Consider the following 20577-nt stretch of genomic DNA (forward strand, 5'->3'; position numbering starts at 1 on the left):
TCCCGGGAACGAGGGAAGGAAGGGAGGACCCTGGGATCCAAAGGTGGCCCAGATAGGGGACCCTCTCCCCGCTTTCACGAGTTTAGCCAGGATGTGTTTCTCCCACCGGGGAAGTCCAGGAAGACTCGGAGGGAACGAGAGGCCGATAAAAGGAGGGGGACGAGGATCCTGACCCGGTACCTGACGCCTACCACTGGCAGGGGAAAGAAGGGACTCTTGCTGACAGCGGACTAGGTCAGCCAACTCCAACCCAATTGTTGGACCAGGGTCCCCCGGGGCTGTCCCTGAGGGGAGACGGAGGTGGACCCCCCGAAAATGGACAAATAGGGACCGCACGTGGGAATTTTTGTCAGGATCAGGCCAATGATCCTCATATACCACAACATTTTTAAGGAGGAAGTATCGAGGTGAATGGGTCCCAGTGGAGGGAGAGCTAAGGGCCCGGGACCATATTACATGATTAAAAAAATCTGCTGTATAGAGTAGTCCGCGTCCAAGAGCAAGTCATCGAACAACTCTTGGTCCCCGGAAGCATCAAAGAGCGGTAATGGATCTGGCCACAGTCATCTGTTTGGGGCCCATCTAGGATGGATAAGACCCTCGATCGATCCTACAGAGGTTTTTTTTGGCCTGGTATTTATGCAGCCGTCCGGCGATATGTTCCTCCTGTCCGGAGTGCAATTACATGGCCCCCGACCATACTTAAGGGCCCCTCTGGTACCTCTACCCAATTATTGAGGTTCCGTTCGAGCGAATAGCTATGGACATAGTGGGGCCATGGAAAAGTCAGCCCGGGGCCATCAGTACATCCTGGTAGTACTAGATTATGCCACCCGATACCCCGAGGCCATCCCCCTAACGGAATACCATGTCCAAGTCCATAGCCAAGAATTTTAGTCCAGATATTCTCCAGAGTAGGGATACCTAAGGAGATCCTGATGGACCAAGGGACCCCCTTTGTTTCTAAGCTGATGAAGACTTGTGTAACATGCTCCACATACGGACCCTCAGAACGTCGGTCTACCACCCCCAGACCGATGGCCTCAAGCTGACGCTTTAATAGACGTTGAAGAACATGTTACGGAAGGTGATCAGCTGCGATGGAAAAGAACTGGGATGCCCTGCTACCTTATGTGCTGTTTGCCGTCCGGGAAGTTCCTCAGGCTTCCACTGATTCTCCCCCTTCGAGCTGTTATATGGTCGGCACCCCCAGGGGCATACTGGACCTGGCTAAAGAAGACTGGGAAGAGCAGCCGAACCCAGGGAGAAACATTGTGGAACATGCTACAAATGAGAGATACCGAATCGCCAGAGTCACCCCCTTGTGCGCGAACACATGGAGAAGGCCCAAAGGGGCGCAACGGACGTACTACAATCGTCAAGCAAAGTCCCAGGAAGTTCCAGGTGGGGGACTGGGTGATGGTGCTCATACCCACTGGCGGAGAGCAAGCTCCTGGCCAGATGGCAGGGACCCTATGAGGTAATCGAAGCGGTAGGAGAAGTTGACTATAAGGTCCGGCAGCCAGGTCGCCGGAAGCTGGAGCAGATCTACCATATTAAATCTGCTGAAACCCTGGCAGGATAGAGAAACCCTGGTAGCTGCGCTGGGGGCCGCCACCCCCTAAAGGCGATCAGCCCAACCTGGTGGGAATATCCCGGAGCTGACCCCGGAACAACGATCCGAGGCGATCAGCTGGTCAAACGCAACCAAGATGTGTTTCTCGGAGAAGCCAGGCAGACTACGGAGGTTCACCATCACATCTTCACAGAGCCCGGAGTGAAGGTGCACGTCAAGCCATACCGGGATCCCGGAAGGCCAAGAGAGAAGAAATTCGGAAAGAGAGGTCAGAAGATGCTGGCCCTAGGAGTCATTGAAGAGTCTCACAGTCAATGCAGTCCAGTCCCGTGGTTTTAGTGCCTAAGCCAGACGGCAGTATGAGGTTCTGCAATGACTTCCGCAAGCTAAACGAGGTGTCCCGATTTGATGCCTACCCTTTACCAGATCGATGAGCTGATTGACAGACTGGGAAAGGCCCGTTTTATGTCTACCCTTGATCTTACTAAGGGCTATTGGCAGATCCCCTGGCTAAGGCCGACAAGGAGAAAGACGCCTTTGCAACCCTGGAAGGACTATATCAGTACACTGTTCTTCCTTTGGATTGCATGGGGCCCCGCTACCTTCCAGCGGCTAATGGACAAACTGTTACGGGGTCCATAGGGAGTACGCTGCTGCCTATCTTGATGACGTCATCATATTATAGCCCGACTGGGAGACGCACCTCGGAAAGGTAGAGGCAGTCCTAGATACCTGAGAAAGGCAGGACTGACCGCAAATCCCTCCAAGTGTTCGATCGGGTTAGCTGAGGCCAAATACCTTGGTATATAGTGGGAGGGGCGTGGTGAGGCCCCAACTCAACAAGCTAGACGCCATACAGAAGTGGCCCCGCCCACTCCGGAAAAAACAGGTCCGAGCATTCTGGGACTCGTGGGGTACTATAGGCGGTTCATTCCCCACTTCGCCACCAGGGCATGCCCATAACGGGACCTGACCAGGGCTCGGGCCCCCAGACATAGTAAAATGGTCTTGCTGCGGCCGAAGCCGCTTTTGAGATCTGCGAACGGCCCTCTGCACGGACCCCGTACTAGTGAGCCCAGACTGGGGGCAGGAGTTTATCCTACAGACACGGACGCCTCGAAGTAGGGCTGGGGGCGGTGCTTTCCCAAATGGTCGGAGATGATGAACACCCCGTCCTCTTCCTCAGTAGAAAGCTCCTGCCTAGGGAACGGAAGTACGCCATCGTGGAAAAGGAATGCCTGGCAGTAAAATGGGCCGTAGAAAGCCTCCGCATATTATCTACTGGGACGGAGATTTACCCTGGTCACGGACCATGCCCCCCGTTGCAGTGGATGCACCAAAACAAGGACAAGAATGCGCGAGTAACGAGATTGGTTCCTATCGCTTCAACCCTTCCACTTCACGGTTCGGCACCAGTCCGGAACCCAACATGGCAATGCGGATGGCCTGTCGAGGGTGCACTGCTTTCCGACCCAAGTAGCCCAACCCCGTAGTGTTGAGCGGGGGGAGGGGGGGGATATGTGGCAAACTCAGGACAATTAGCTACAGGAGAGGGGTAGTAATTGGTCCCGGAAGGCTTAGCCCTGGAGAATAAGGTTTCAGCTGGGACAGGGGTTATCAGGGGAACTAATTAGGTTCAGCTGGCCCCAATTGCTGGAGACCTTTTTAAATCCTCCCTGGCAGGGAAGCAAAGGAAAGGGGGAGGAAGAGAGAAGCAGAGTAGCTGCCAGCAAGTAGGGGCAGCTGAACTCTGAGACTCTTCCTGCAAGGCAGATTGCATTCTCCCCGGAAGGAGAGGAAACTAGAGCAAGGGGCTGGCTGAAAGGGATCAGCCAGACCCTGCGAGATTGGGAAGGTATTTTTTTCTTTTACTTTGCCCAAGCCTGTGTCTCCGAGGCTAGGAAGGACTGAGCTAACAAAAGGAGAGGCAGGTACTTTGCCACAGCATTAACAACTAAGGCTGGTCAAATCTCTTCTATTGAAACTTATTTTGTGTGTGTATGTTTATTTTTTGGTTTTTGGGTTGTTTATTTTTTACAAAATACAGAAAGTGTGTTTTCCTTTCAATTTTAATCAGAAAACTGAAATTCTGGAGGGCAAATAATCAAATTTTCAGATCTCAGTTTTTTGACGATAGGTCAATTTTTCCACTGAAAATGTAAATGAAATTTTCTGTGGAGGGCGTGGATGGAAATCCAGCCAGGTCTATTAACAAGACAGTTTCCTGCTACATTTAGGGGCATAAGGCATCCATATTAGGGGAAACTGCCCTCTGCTGTTCATTCCTGTGTCTGTGGTGAATTTCAGCGCTGTGTCTGTTTGTAATAGTGGATAGTGTGAAAGAGTGTTATGTTGTGCTATGAAATAGCTACAACATCTATAACCTGTTGCAGTTATTCCTTTTTTTTGCGGTAGGGAGGGTTTCCTGTTTCTGTCAAGAACTTGAAGTGCCTCATATAACATGCATGGCCAGGCCGTGCCTGAAATAACAAGGGCTTTCCAACTAATTCCTCAGTTTAGAATATTGGGATGAAGGGCAGGGGAAAATAACGAAAGAACAAATAGATACATGCTGTATAAGAACTGCTTCAATTCATTTATCAGCAGATCTTAAATATTTTATATAATGTTGCCTACATTTGCCCAAATCTAACTTAAATTGGCTTTTCAAAGGGAGTTCTATTATAATCATCATTTTATTTTATTAATTTAATCTTCTAAAGAAAAGGGAGAAAGCTTGAGAAATAGCTAATCAACATCTTTCAATATATACTTTCAAAAGACTAAACCATAAAGAAAAATCAAAGCCACTATATACACATGCATTTTTTCCCCTTTTCCCCTCTGAAGTCTAGGATCTATAATGAATCCTCATTCTGAGGAGGATATTAATTTCTCCTCTTATCCCAGAGCAGTAATTCAATTTAGAGTCCAACGTTATTTCTCATTTTATAATTATAGAAAACTCTTCTCCTAAAATTGTAACCTATACTGGATACAAGTTCTGCAGCTACAGAAACCATTTACTTTTCATCAGCTCATATCTCCCTGAAAGGACCTGTGACCTAGCAATAAAACATTTTCTTCATCTTTAATTTCCCGCTTCCACCCCCTAAAAAACCTGTCTGTACCAAGAAGAACAGCTAACTAACAATGATTGTGCTACATCATTCTCCAACAAGTTTTCCCCTTTCAGTGATATGAGAGACTTTGAAAACTTGGCTATGGGCAGGATAAGCGATAGATTGACTCAGATTTTATTTCTAAAACTGTTTAACAAAACAATGTATCTTTTTTGCTGTGTTGGATTTTCCTTTGATTCCTTCATGCTGAGAACCCTTTTGATTTTACTCTATTTACTGTAAAAGATTTTTTTTTTAGCACTCCCTACAAACAGAATTTTCCTTAATCATCTTTGAAATGTTTTTGATATCTAGTTTGGTTTTAGTCATAACACGTCTTACAAGCAGCAAGTGTGAACACTTGATTATCAATGGTTCAAAACCCTCATGTTTCTGCTCATACTATTCCTGCATTACCTTAATGTCTTCAAGGATGGTTTTCAATGTGCTCTCTGGAACACTGTTACTCATGGTATTCATAGCTTTTTGTTTAAAAGGCCGGGAGGGAGCACTGGCTCAGCTAATCTGATGGTCTGCATAACACAGGCCATAGAATTTCATCCAGTTACTCCTGTACTGAGGCCAATAACTGGTTGGGCTCCTGTACTGAGCCCATTTCAGATTTCCATAGGTAGGAACGGTGTGACCTGTTTCTTGGACAGAAGGTGGCTAACTTTTTGTTCATCTGATGGATGGAAGGGCTGCATACAGACCAAGATCATCCTTCTTTTAATCTTCTGTCTCTCTTGGGGCTGCACCCATTTTCAAAGCCCTTCCCCCAGATAGATAGCAAACTCTGTGGGGCATATTGTCCCATAATGGAAGAAGGGGAAAAATGATACTCCACAAGAAACTTCAACACAGGAGCAGCCAACTTTGCAATATGATCAGCAACCTGTCCATGTTATGTGGTTCCATTAAGAAAAGATGTTCCGTATAAAGAGAAAGCAACGTTTAGCAAATGTTTGGAAGCATGCATGCAAATGCTTGCAACATGTTGTGAATCAACAAGTAGCAAACTGCCTACAACTGTAGACAACAAGTCAATCCACTGTGAGAGAGATCTATTTTGCTAAGCACAGAGGGTAATTCAAAGTTCTAGTGGTTTCATTGAAAACTTGCACTTGGAAATGAGTGTAATTGCCTTACTGGTTACATTTTTAGGTTGGCATTACTAGCTTTACTTATAACTCAATATCCTGGTTACACTAAGAAGTAGACTTATTGGGCTAGATCCTCATCTGATGAAATGGGCATGGCTCCATTGGAAACAATAGAAGCATGCTATTATTTGCTGAGGATCTGGTCCACTGTTTCTACTGGTATACTGGTTAAATTTGGACACACGTCATGTTTTACTGCTTATATTGATAACCATTTTCTCAACATAACCATGGTAATATATTGATTTATCTAGTTATGCTGGAAAATGGGTAGAGTACATTTGCTTCAATAGAAAATAGGTATTCTACAGTTTCTTGTCAGTTTTCAGTGCTAACCAATGTACAAATAGTACCCAGAAAGTCATGCCTGGAAAGCGTGTGAGCAGAAGACAAGTATATATAGAGAATGAAGTCTTGAATCCCAGTAGACAGAATAACTTATTATAGACTTTAAGGTCAGAAGGGACCATTATGATCATCTAGTCTGACCTCCTGCACAATGCAGGCCACAGAATGTCACCGACTCACTCCTGTATCAGACCTATGTCTGAGCCATTGAAGTCCTCAAATCATGGTCACTCAGTCATGATATGATGTGCTCTGTGTTGAAATATTAAATACTCTGGTATGCTTTAGCTAACAGGTGTGTGTCATAAGTCATGTTACTTGCCAGCTCTGGACTGGTGTTCTCATTTATGTATGGTACTAGAAAGAGTCTGTGGAAATATGCTTTTGCACATACACAGCATAAAACACAAAGGAACAGAGACTACATCCATATCCATCTCTGCATTTGAGATGGTTCCACCAGACTGTGTTCATTTAGTTTTCCCCACTCCAGCTACACAAACCAGTGCATCTGAGCTCCAGTAAGTGTAGCACAAAGTCCTTACGACAGGCATATCTCAAAAATCATATCAGCTTGTTGCCAGTACAAGTTGTCCCCGAAAGAGAAATGACCACAGCCCACTGCCAATATTCTGATGTCACATTCTGAGGTCCAGGAGCAGTTCCAGCCTCTCCTGAGGCTGATTTAAATTGCACACAGCTTGTTCCCTGTTTATGCACTGCTTTTGGAGTGGAGCATACTGTTATAAGCATGCCATCCTTTTCTCTGGAAGGCCTCTCCTATTTGGCTTATAAGAGGTAAGCAAATTGCGCACATCACATTATATCCCACCTGCCTATTCATAAGATAAATACAGTGACATTTATTTTATTACCTTTGGCTTTACTAAGGGAGGATTGAGTGTAACCTGCTCCTTTCTGTCCAAGTACACTTGTGCCTGCTATTTTGTGGAAATGTGACTGCAGTGGGTAACTGCAGATTATCGGTGCTCTGGCTAGGCACAGTTTCTGTAGCCTTCATATAGTGAATATATAACACCTCTAGTTAATGTGTGATAACTAACAATAGGAAAGTTATGCAACTTCATCTAATGGCTTCCCGTCTCCATTATAAATTTGTACTTTTGCTTTCAGTTTCTCATCACAAAAAGATGGATTTTAGTCATTACTGCTCCAGATTAAATGTCTTCCTCAAATTAGAATGAGGAGTTGGAATCTCTTATCATATCTTCGCATATTCTTGGCTCCTTGAAGTTTCTGCAGTTCTGAAGTTGGAGATCAACGATTCTGATTGACACCTATAGGAAAACATATCCTCGGTTTACAAAGGAGGAGTACATGCACTGCCATACATTCATAGCAGAGATCATGGATGCCTTGTGCTATGCTGTACACATAGACATACTAAGACAATCCCTGCCCCAAAGAGCTCACTGTCCAAATAGGATAACACACCTCTACTTCAGTATAACGCTGTCCTCGGGAGCCAAAAAATCTTACCGCATTATAAGTGAAACCGTGAAATCGAGCTTGATTTGATCCACTGGAGTGTGCAGCCCTGTCCCCCCTCCCCCCGCCCGCCCCTGGAGCACTGCTTTACTGCATTATATCTGAATTCATGTTATATCTGGTTGTGTTATATCAATGTAGAGGTGTACTTCCTTCCTCCCAACCCTTTGTCTTGACCAGCTCCCTTTGTCACATGGAGAACTATGTGACAGATGTGGTGACTTACACAAAGTCAGAGAAAGGAAGTCTGTGCCAGAGCCAGGAACTCAACAGATCCTTCCTGAATTCCAGTCTGCTGCCTTAACCATAAGACTGTTCTCCCCCTCTCCATTCCATTGGAGAGTCCACCAACACCACTGGCCCCTGCTTAAAGTACAGTCAAATCTTTGACAATGAATCAACACTTTCAATGCAACTACTGTAAGGTGGGGAGAGAAGGCAAATCATCTCCCCCTCCCCCTACAGCATAGACAGGCTGCAAATAATATTCTTGCTTCGTGTTGTAAAAGTGTTTTGAGCCTTGTTGAATGGGATTCATCAGCTTTAACTCTCGACTTTTGCCATCCACAATGGAAAAGAGAAAAGGGTATCTGCAGCTGTTTTCCACTTGGCAGATCATATTTGGGATATTTTCCATTCTGGTTGAGCCGCATAATAATAACGTCTGTGGAATTGGGAGTGGGGGATTGTTAAAGAAAGTGCTTCTTGATTGCATGTGTGATTTATATGAATGTATTCCATCTGTTTAGTGATACGGGCATATATAGCCACCTGTCAAGCTCTTGTATTTTGTAGAGGCATATAACTTAATTTGTACAAATTGGCTGCCAAATGAGATTATAATACTCAGATATCTGAAAGTATGAATATTCCCACTGAACATACACGTTTCTCTGCATTTAATGTTCTCTGTAGGTTATCGTGATTTCAATTTTTAGTTGATAGGATAACAAAAAGCCATCGGCATTAATGAATTTTGTTATTCATTAATTTCCCTTTATTTCATAGGTGCTGGAATTAGGGGAGCTGCCACAGGCTCTGGCTTGAAGATGTTTCCATCATATCCAGGGTTTACAGTTTGGGTCAATGGCTCTCAGCACCCCCACTATAAGAATGGAAAATCATCCCTTTCAAAGAATACAATATTTCTGTGGGTGGTGTCTGTTCACATTCCCATTGTTGGGATGTCTGTGATCTTTGGCAACCTCCTAGTCAGCATCACCCAACAGGGCTACACAGGCCCTGTCTCATGGCACTGGGTGCTCAGGGCTGGGGTTCTACAAGAGGCATGTGGCCCCAGCCATCTCAGCTGTGGGTGGAGGCACAGATCCAAAAAGGGACTTTGGCATTGTGATGCTGAGTGTCTCACCCCTCCCCCACTCCGTTTGATGATACAAGAACTATGAGATAATCTGAAGCAGGGCTCCCTCAGTCCCTCCTGTTGAAGCTGTTACTCTGTGTATAAACAGTCACTGAAGTGAGGAACTAGATCCTGAGTCTCCCACTTCCCAGGTGGGTGCTAAGCACCTGGCTATAGTCATTGTTTACCCACATGGAACTCTTCTAAGAGGTAGGAGATAGGATAATCTTCTCATCAAATAGATGGGGGGTAGGAGGGGAAGTGAGCCCAGATCTCCCTCATCCTGCATGGATCCTCTAACTTCATGGTTCAGGAACCAAATTAGCCATTAGCATTACCCAAAAGAGACACAGTAATATTAATTCATTTTTTCATTTACTATAATACTATATTCATATTTAGTTTTTTATATACAAAATTATTCTTACAGCAAAATGACTGACCAAGTAGTATTATTTTTATCAACTACAGCTGAGTAATAACATAGTAAAAGCCTCCTGGCTGGTTAATAACTTAAGTTAATAATCAAATCACAGTGTTTTAAAGAGCTGCAGGAGACACATAAAAGAGCCACTTGTGGCTCCTGAGCCCCAGTCTGAGTATCACTGCTCTACCAGCAGAGCTCAATGTTATAAAGTGAGTGGTGGCCACACCACCCCCCTCCTCCTTCCCATCCCCAACTTTGGATAGTATCTGAATCCACGGTGCCCTCTAAGCATGCCTACCAGCTCAGGCCTCTGCCTGTCTTCCCTGGGTTCATGGAGCAGCCTGGGGCTTAGGTAGGAAACCGGTGCCTGGCACCTATGTCTGGGATTTAAATACCTTGGTGGATCTGGGCCCTTGTCTCCAAGCTGGTGAAATTTCAAGGGTTGAGGGGTTTGTTTTGTTTAAATCTACTTTGCCCTGTTTCATGCCCTTAAAGTCTCTCAGGGCTTATCTGCTCTGCTGCTGCAGTGGCACAGCTGCACCAGGGCAGCTATGCTGCTGTAGAGCTCCAGTGAAGATGCCAATGGGAAGGCTTCTCATGTTAGCACAGGTAATCCACCTTCCTGAGAGACAACATCTAGGCTGATGACAGAATTCTTCAGTTGCCTTAGCACAGTCTATGCTGGGGATTAGGTTGGTTTAACTGCGTCACTTGGGTGTGGATTTTTCATCCTCTTGAGCAATCTAGTTATACCAATCTAATTCCCTAGTGTAAAGAGGCTTCGTCATCTCCATTTTCTTTCCAGGGCCACCTGCCTGCCATCTCAATGTATCATCTAAAAATATATTCATTCAACCATCACAACTTCACAGGATTCCTAAACATCTTGCCACTTGTCAGAGAAATCAACCAGGTGCTGACGAAGTACAGTAACTCGCAATTTGAGTGCTTGGGAATGGGCCCTTTACTCCAATTGTTAGTAAAGATGGCATTTTAAATACCAACTACATCTGTGTGGTGTTAGTGAGTTGAAAGCTTTATTGGCTGATCCTCCTTTAACTGTATGCCCAGGGACAAAATTTTCCTAGGTCCTCATCCAAACTTTTTCCAAAAGTGGTATGTGAATTCCTCTTCACTCAGTCCATTAGTATTCTGCTCTTCTTCCCAGAACTTCATTCACCTACAGGAGAAACTATGCTCCAAACCTATACACCATGGGGGATTTTATTTTTATTTGTCCATAGGGATAAGACATTTAGAAAGTCAGCAAGACTTTCTGTAGCCTTTAGAGATTAGTGTGAAGAGAATACCTAACATTAGAATGCAAATAGCCTCTGAAACTAGTCTTCCATCCCTATCTTCCTCCCAGTTGTGCTTTCTCTCTACTTAAAAAATTTGGGAAATAAACTCCCCTAATTTAATTTTTTCTTTCATCAAGAATGCTCACAGCGGAATACTGAAATTAAAATTTCACAAATCAGTTGAAGAAAAGAGGAGAGGAACAGCTTGAGCGCAAGTTATACTAGGGAAGCAGGTATACTGAACTCTTTCTGTAAAACAGAGGCATTAGAGCTGCTCAGTAGGTTTCTTCATCATAAAATGGTATCTTCTTGCCAAAGTCCAGGAAGAGAAACACTAGGAAGTCAGTGTGAAGAACCCACAAGTTGTTAATTCTCTTCAGAAGAATTGCTCTGATTTGATCTTGTTCGTTCTTATGGGCACTTGGGCCTTAGTATGGAAAATCTCCCTGATGGATGACATGGTTCTTCTTTTCATTCTCTATGCATCTGGATTTTTAGATGTCTTTAAACAGATCTTCTTGTGTTGCAGAAAATATTGTTTCCAGATATCAAAGAGCTGGTAGGAGTCTTTAAGGACTAGGAGTGGTGGACTCCAGTGGACAAGATTAGACATACTGAGGGCTTGTCTACACTTAGAATGCTACAGTGCTACTGCAGCAGCTGCGCCACTGAAGTGCTTCAGGGTAGACATGACCTACCCTGACAGGAGGGGTTCTCCCACTGATGTAAATAATCCATCTTTCCGGGAAGTGGTAGCTAGGTCAATGGAAGAAATCTGCCATCGGCTAGGACTGTCTACACCAGTGGTTAGGTTGATATAGCTGTGTGTCTCAGGGGTGTGGATTTTTCACACTCCTAAAGGACATAGCTATACCTATTTAAAATCTTAGTGTACCCAGACTATTTTCTCCCTAATCTTAGTGTACATCAGGTGTGGGAATAGTTAAAGAGTAAGGAAACTTTTAAAACTATTTTCTAGTTTCACCAAAGTAGCACCTTAATTTGGTGTAGACTTGATCAAAGAATATCTGTTTTCCAATCAGTTCTACACTCTTTTAGGGTTTTTTATTTCTTGTTTTCCCTCCCTCCCCCCCCCCCTTGCATTATTTGCTAGTTTGCAAACTACACTAGTGTGAATTCTGGGATGCAGAGTCCCTGGAGTGTGAAATCTAGAGTCCTATGCAGCCATGTAGTCTGTTAAGCTTGGTACCAATGTGGACACAAGAACAAATGGATATAAACTGGACACTAGGAAGTTTAGACTTTAAATTAGACAAAGGTTTCTAACCATTAGAGGAGTGAAATTCTGGAACAGCCTTCCAAGGGGAGTAATGGGGGCAAAAGACATATCTGGCTTTAAGACTAAGCTTGATAAGTTTATGGAGGGGATTGTATGATGAGATGGCCTAATTTTGGCAATTAATCAAAGATCAATTGTCAAATTATCAGCAGGTAAGTATACCCAATGGTCTGTGATGGGATGTTAGCTGGAATGGGATCTGAGTTACTACAGAGAATTCTTTCCTGGGTGCTGGCTGGTGAGTCTTGCCCACATGCTCAGGGTTTTACTGATCGCCATATTTGGGGTCGGGAAAGAATTTTCCTCCAGGGCAGATTGGCAGAGGCCCTGGAGGTTTTTCGCCTTCCTCTGCAGCATGGGGCACAGGTCACTTGCTGGAGGATTCTCTGCAGCTTGAGGCCTTCAAACCACAGTCTGAGGACTTCAATAACTCAGACATAGGTTAGGGGTTTGTTATAGAAGTGGATGGGTGAGATTGTATGGCCTGCATTGTGCAGGAGGTCAGACTAGATGACCATAATGGTCCCTTCTTACCTTAAAGTCTATGGAAGGCTTAACTGAAGTCTATTTCCTTTTTCTTCTTCTTCCAGGATCCCCTGTGTCTGGTTATTGTTTACCCAGCCTACTTTCTCTCTATTTGCATTGAATGCAACATAGTTCCCATTTTGTTCAGAGCTACTGTTAATTCTGTGTTTTAGGAGATGGGGACCATATAAGTATCTAGTTCTAGAAAGTTATTTTCTCTTGATCTTCTAGTTCACCTAGTCTGCCCTCTGTTTCAGACATTTTCTTTATCTAATCTCTCCCAAAAATGTTCTACCAGTGATACTCAGACCTCCATGGTCCAGGAGCCAAATTAGTGGTCAACATTACCCAAAAGAATCACAGTAGTGTGAATTAATTTTCATTTACTATACTACAGTAAAAGCATTGTAATCCACAGCAGTGCAAGCAGGCTGGTTCTCTTTGGTACGCTGTACCAGCAAGATATTTGTAGTAGTTATGGTGTACTGGAAAGACACAGGAAGAGCCAGTGGCCCCATGCCTCCTCTCTGGCACGGCTGTATTGCTTCCAGCCCTACCACCTGCCCTTCCACAGAACTGCCTCTCCAACGGCTCCATCTTACAGCAGCATCAGCCTCACCGGAGGACAGGGCTGGTGGTTCTGCTCCTTTCCCCACTGGGACGGGCAGCGGGGAAATGAGCAGGGGGTGGGGCTGGTAGGTTCCTGGCCAATGAGAGCTATGGAGCTAGTGCTCAGGGTGGGGTGGGGGCAGCGCATGGAGTCCCCATGACTTTCCTCTGTGGAGCCAGGTAGGGAGCCTGCTGGACCCATGCCAACCGGACTATAAACCTGATTATCAATGAAGATCAGAAATGTCAGTTTATAGAGCTTTCTTGTTGATACAGGGCAGGATAACTCAGCTTTTATTGTAATAAAACTCTGTGTATGTGCATGTAGATGGATTTGATGTTTCTGACCATCCTAAAACAACAACTTCTTGTTTTCAGGCATCTCATGTTACAGCAGCATATTGTCAAAGTTCCATTATTCTGGCATCATACCATTGTATGCTAAGAGGCTACTTATACTATGTGATTGTAAAATAAATGTTAGAATGTCAAAAAAATACTATGAAGTTAGTGTAGAATATAGAAATTAGGGAAAAAGTTGCTTCTATGCATGTTTTATATGGCCATTAATACATACATCCAGTTTGTAGTAAAGCAGAAGGGAAAAGAGAGCGTGCTTCCAAATATCCAAATCATACATTAAGCCACAGAAACTTAAAATCAAGTGTTGTCAGACGTCACTGGTGTGGTGCTCTGCTCTGTCCAATGTTGAGAACAGCCAGCTGCGTACGTGTATTCCCTCTGTGTGCTGCCCCGGCTCTGCATAGATAGTCGACACAGCAGACCCTGAAAGAACCCGCAATGACCACAGACTCTGATAAGGTATGAAGGCACTCAGCCAGGTTTATTGCCAAACGAAACACAGTCTCTAGCTCCCCGGATCAGATGTCTACAGTTCTGCTAGTACATGTGTGCTCCTTGACAATGGACTGACTCAGTCAGTGGTGGGATTTACCACTGCCCCCTAGGCCAGACAGAGATACTGCCCCAGGGATGCATTCTTATACACAGGTACAAACAAGTTACACATCACTCCTGACATACTGAGGTGCAACCCCTCTATGTAGCAAGGTGCTGCCTCTCACCTTGTACATGGTGGTTTGAACAAAACAACTCTATCTATCATATTATCCTTTTGCCCCTGTCTTTAGGATGGGTCAACCTGTTCCTTGTTATCAGTGTGGAATGTGCAAGTATTGGAGTGTTCTGGTACCATCCTAGCACATGTTTATATCTCTACTGTCCAGTGTCTTTTAGGTATGTATATTTTTGCAACATCAGCCCTTTCCTTGCCAGCTTCTGTGAGCAGGGCCTGCCTCTGGCGCACAGCTTAACTTTGCTTTATGTTAGCAAAGTCTTGACCATTCCTTTAATTCAGGCCTTAGGCCTCATACCGGGCCTCTGATATAAAGGTTTATGTTTCTACATTCTCCCACTTTTAGTCTTTTTATGGGGAAGATGTCTACCCATCATCCCAGAAAAGCATACTATGCGAACTAACGATAACCCAGTGGGCTAAACACTGTTATGTGGTTACCTTATTTTGCCATCTATATATTCATGCCCCAGCTGTCCCTTAGTCTGCACATTCCCTTGTACGACTGATAGACAGATTTTATTATTCAATTATTTTTAGTCCCTTCGGGTGAGCCTGGGAATGTTAGGCCTGGGACCTCAACTGATGTGTGGGGTCTGGGCTTGTTAACTTGACTTGGATATGAGCCGGCCTTTGTTGGTATTTGTTAGTCCATTGGGCTTCGTTAAGGAAAACATAGCTGAACTATCTAAATAAAATGAATGTATGGATATAAATGAATATCTATTATGATTACCATATGGATGGTAACTGATCATATATAATATAAGAGGGGCTTATATACTGAGCAGAGTATGCTTCAACATCTTACTTCTTAAAATGATTATTTGGCTGTACCACAACAGTATTGATTGCCATTTCCATCCCCTTCTTCACTTGGTGCTGTAGCTTAGCTTTCTTGGTTTGACGTAATATATAACAGCACATTCCCATTGTAGACATGCGGACTCATCCCTGCGTTGCCTCCTACTGGTGACTTCTGGGAATTAGCTCATTTTAGCTCTGAAGTGTCCTCTGCAAGCCGGTGATCTGCCTGTCTTCTGGCCTCCGTGTCCCTCTCAGGACCCCTGTGCCCTGTTTACCTGGGGTTCTGCCCCCTGGCAGTAACCCCTTTCCCTAAGGGTCTCCCCCTCCCAGAGGAACACCCACACACTATCCCCACCTTGCCTCAGGATATGGCTACTGCCAGCCCCCATGCCCTGGGGCAGACTGCAGTATCAGCCTACTCATCACTGGCAAGCTTGGGTTTGGACCTGCTGCCTTGGCCTACCTCTGGGCTGTCCTCTGCAACCCCTAGTTCCTATTGGCCTTGTGCTAGGCCGCAGCCTGGGGCTTTCCAGGCTGGAGCCTCCCCAGCCTTTCCCCAGCTCTGCTCCACTCAGGTACCCTGTCTCTAGTTCTCTGCAGCCAGGCCTATCTCCCTCTACTAACAGAGAGACTCATCCTTCTGGCTTCCCTGGCCTTCTTATAAGTCCCTGTTGCTCAGTTTGGGGTGTGGCCCCAGCTGCAGCCACTTCCCCAATCAGCTGGAGTTTTACCTTGCCCAGCCCAGCTCTCTGCAGGGCTTTTCCAAACCCTTCCATGCTGGAGCGGGTGGTCACCCTGCTACACCATGAAAACAACAACTCTTAGGGCCTGGATTCCCATTAGGATTACACTAAGGATTCAGACCACTGGATGTAAAATCACATTCTCTGGAATTGCCCAGCAGGGTATTTCCACCTCTTTTTGCACATTTTCTATTTCATGCATTTGCTGCTGGATCAACTAAGTTATTGGTATTAGGGATTCTTTGGTTCTTGCCACCAAATCATGTATATCCAACTGCAAGTGTTCCACAGTTCAGTCAGTAAGTCTTGTAAGCATTCATGTGAGATGATAGTTTCAGTGAGAGTGCTGCCTTTGCTTGTTGACCAGAAGGCATGGGCTTTAATTTGAATGGTGCTGGTAACAGGCATGCAGAACCCAGCATCACTTGTAAGGCAAATGTTACCAGCTATGAAAAAATTATGATAACCTATAGCGCAGGCCACATCCTGAATTCGTGCCACCTCATTAATCAGTTCCTTTTGTACCAGTCCAGCCCAGCCTTTTCTTGTGTTATTAATATCTGTTGTGGCATAGCACTCACATAGTCACCATCCATTACATTTTCTGCAACAAGCTTGATTTATTTCCGAGCCAGTTTCAGTTACTAAGCACCCAGTGGGATAATGCTGCACATATGTCTTGTTTACAGGTGTCCTCACACTATTTGTGTAATATACCTTAACTGGCTCTTGTAACTATCTAGGGACTGCATCATGAAGTATACGCTTTTACCGTCCTCCTGGTCCCATCTTGGAACCCAGTCAAATTTAGCAAATTGTAAAAAAATAGGCACAATATGATTTATGCCTTGTTGTTGTATTTGTTTTAAGATGACTGTGGGGTTTTAAATCCTTGGCCAATTCTGAAGCTGTAACTGCAACAAACTTTGCTCTGCTTTTCAATTACTCTATTACCATAGGCCATGCAAGAAACTGCCAATGAAACATTATTATTTTGTATTCTGTTATTGAGGGACGGAATGGTAGCATTCAGGTGGCTAAACCCTTAGCAATCAAATGCATATTATCAATAGTGATTGCATGCTGGTCTAATAATAAATTGCTACTGCCTCCACCTGTTTTAACTGCTTCGCCTATTCCATTCACAATGGTGTTTATCTTTAAATTAAGATTTTCAATATCTGCAGAGTTCCATATGGACATCGCAAGACCTGAGCCTCCCAATGCTGTTCCTAATAAATGCCTCCTTTCTCTATCATTTTGTAGGGTGATTTGGGAGCCCTTCCAAAATTGTAATTGCATCTCTATTTTTGAATTAAACCAATCCTGTGTCTGGGGCACTGTCTTGACATAGCCAGAAGTTTTAGTGGCACATAGATCCAGCCTACATTTTTTACCATATACTCTGCAGTGGGATGGAGGAAAAGTCCTGAAGTAGGCCATGGTTGTTCAGTGGGACACTCCCTCCTTGGGGTAGTGTCAATGTGTGGAGGAGTGGAATGAGGTAGCGTTGGGGCTGTTCTTGGACAGGCATCTTAACATACCTGTACGTGGTAGATGCATTTACTGATGCGAGGGATTATAGACCAAGTTCTTGTGTATGTTCCTGTATCTTTTAAATGAATGTTATGAATGCGAATAGACGTACTCCACTTATCTTGCAAGTCAGTAAACTCCATCCTGCTTCTCCAATCTCTGTATGTTTTTACACTTCCATGTATGTCACTAATTACTGTGTCTACTGCTCGAAACCAGTCCAAGAATTCTGTGTTGGTCTCAAGCTTGTGTGCCTGGACAGCACATACCAGAGTCAGATCCTCCCCCACCACTCCAGTGAAATATTACTCCACTTCTTGCTTTGGTGTCACTAGAACCCTCTCTATTTCGGGAGTGACTTTGTATATGTTCATGTTCACTTGGTGTATTGTTGTTAAAAGTGTTAATGGAATCTGCATGAGGAAGTGCAGTAAGAACAAGAGTCTGATCACAATTAACAACAACATCAACCTTCCAACAACATGATTATTCTTTCTGTCTCTCTTTATTCAAAGTCAGTTCCTTTTCAATCTGTTGTTGGGCATTATTGACCTCCTGGACAGGAACACGTTGAGCCTCACTGTGGTCTCCAGCAGTCCATCCCCAAGCCAGCATGATGGCAAAGGGTGACACCCTGAGGATGTGCTCCTTTTGTCACTTTCCTTCAGTTTCACACACTAACTTCAAAACAGTTCCGATGGGTTGCGCTTGACTTGCTGTATCCCATATAGCCGGGGCAGCTCCAGGCCCCAGCATGTGTCTGCGAGAGGTCCGCCGAAGCCGCGGGACCAGCGGACCCTCCACAGGCAAGCTGCCGAAGACAGCCTGCCTTCCGTGCTTGGGGCGGCAAAATGCCTAGAACTGCCCCTGCATACAATGGAGTTATTAACTGTCTCGGTGTTCTCATCATAAGGTGGTAGTTGCGGTACTGTAGCCCCTGTCCACGAGTCAAGAAAGGGTGATCCAGCTGAGTCATTCCATGTGTCCCCAGTCCAGCATCAATTCCAATCGTCCCATGTTCCATCTTTTAATTTAGCTATGGCTACCTGTTTCCATTTCTGTCCCCATCCTTCAGGTACTGTAAAAGCACTCGAGGTCTGAGCAACAGAGAACAGTACTTTTTTCTTTTGCAGGTTTTCCACAGCTGTCTCCAATTTTTTTATTTTCCTGCTTTATCTGTTCAAGCATAGCGTGAGTCTGGACAGCCTGTTGCCCTGTTAAAAGGGCTTGGGCTTTCCAGTGCTCGAGTGCCTGGGTCACTTCCTCCAAAGTTTTACTTACCTCTCTTGCTTTCCCGGTTTTCTCCATTACTTGCCTAGCCAATATGGTGGCGTGTTGTTTAAGCCATCGTACTGCTATGGACATTAATTGCAAAATTCTAGCTTTTTTACTTTTGTTATTATTTTTTAGAACTTCTGTTTCTACCATTGCTTTACATATGCCAGTCCATGTTTTCCCACTTTCTTTTTTAAATTAATATGGACCCCCTTTACTGGCAATCCAGCGGGTCCACTCTGTGGGGACTTGAAGGGGAGGGATAAGGGGGTTCCCTAGCTCATGGTTTTCTGTCATGCTAGATTGAGATTCCTACTGCGCACAGCTCGTTTACTCACCAGATCAGCGGTCGAGGTCACGAATGTTGTCAAATGTCACCGGTGTGGTGTTCTGCTCTGTTCAAAGTTGATCACAGTCGGCTGTGTGCGTGTGTTCCCTCTGTGTGCTGCCTCTTTTGCTAGTTTATTCCACTAATTCCTAATACATGTCCCCTCACTTTTCAGCTAAATATTTTCTCCTTATGGTGTCAGGCCATTGTTTATTGCATTACCTTCTGTGAATAATCCCCTTTATTTCTTATACTGTTAGCTGGTGCATACTTATCATGGCTGAACAGGTCCAATCACTGTATGGGTCTTCTCCCTGCTAAATTACAGAAATGTAGCACCTTTATTCACTATCCACATCTCACTTTTTACTAAGCTGCCTCACTTCAGTCTCTGAATTGTGTTAGCTAGAGGTGGGCCTGAGCCAAAATCCTGAATCTAAAGACCCACTCCCACCCCCAATCATTGTGGAGGCTTGAAATGGGAACCTTGACCTGAATTTCAGGGCTCTTCCATATCCCTAGAATGGGACAACCCAACCCCTGGATCCAGAACACCCAAACTTTGGGGTGTTCAAAAGTTGGAGTGGAATCTCACAACTCAACTCTCCTCCCCCAAATCCTATGATATTACTGCCACATCACTCAGAGTGAACTCAGGAAGACTCTCAAGCTGCCTATTTTTCTCACATAGGGAATCCAGGACAGTTAGAGCTCCACTTCCATATTCAAGAAACTCAGTAGACTTACCTATAGAGTAAAATGTACATTGCTGATGGTCTGCATTCCTCTGCTCTATTACCAGAATGTTGTCAAATAGAGATAGGTGTTAAACAAGAGCCCAGATATTAGCGCCTCCAATTTTGGGGATAAAAGAAGTCAAAATTCAGACCTAGATCCAAATTCTTTGGTGTGGGTCAAACTCTGCTAGGAAAAAACTCCTGGCTGGTGAAGCCCTGGTAACATGGAGAAGCAAATTGTTACTTGCTCCTCTGCTGCTATACACTGACACTGTGAGGGGGAAAAATCAGACTGGCTGGAACACCCTGGAGTGATGAGGTCAGTGGTGGTGTGATGTCCTCTTGCTGATGCCTCCTCTGAATTGCTGCTGGCCAATGAAATTGAGCGCTCAATCTAAATGCAGCAATCAAAGTCTCACCATTACATCCTTCCCCAAAAGAAATTTACCCTCACCCACACTGCTGCCCTGGTATCACTGCAGTGGGGCTCATTCTGCCCCCTTTCTCCTAGTTCTTCTTGGTTTTTCTATAGAGAATTTAGATTCTTCATGTGGAAGAAGAGCCTGTTCATGCCACTCCCATCATTCACTAGCTCATAATAAACTAGGTTACTTGACTGCTGATGGGGCTATGATTCAGTAACCTGGAAGGTGCAAGAGTTAAGGATTTGTGCATGTGAGAATGACTGTCCCCTGAGTGGTTCTCAAACTTTTGTACTGGTGACTCCTTTCACATAGCAAGCCTCTGAGTGCACCCCCCCCTTATAAATTAAAAACATTTTTAAATATATTTAACACCATTATAAATGCTGGAGG

Source organism: Chelonoidis abingdonii, chromosome 2 (genome assembly GCF_003597395.2).
Source record: "Chelonoidis abingdonii isolate Lonesome George chromosome 2, CheloAbing_2.0, whole genome shotgun sequence".
Taxonomy (NCBI): Eukaryota; Metazoa; Chordata; order Testudines; family Testudinidae; genus Chelonoidis; species Chelonoidis abingdonii.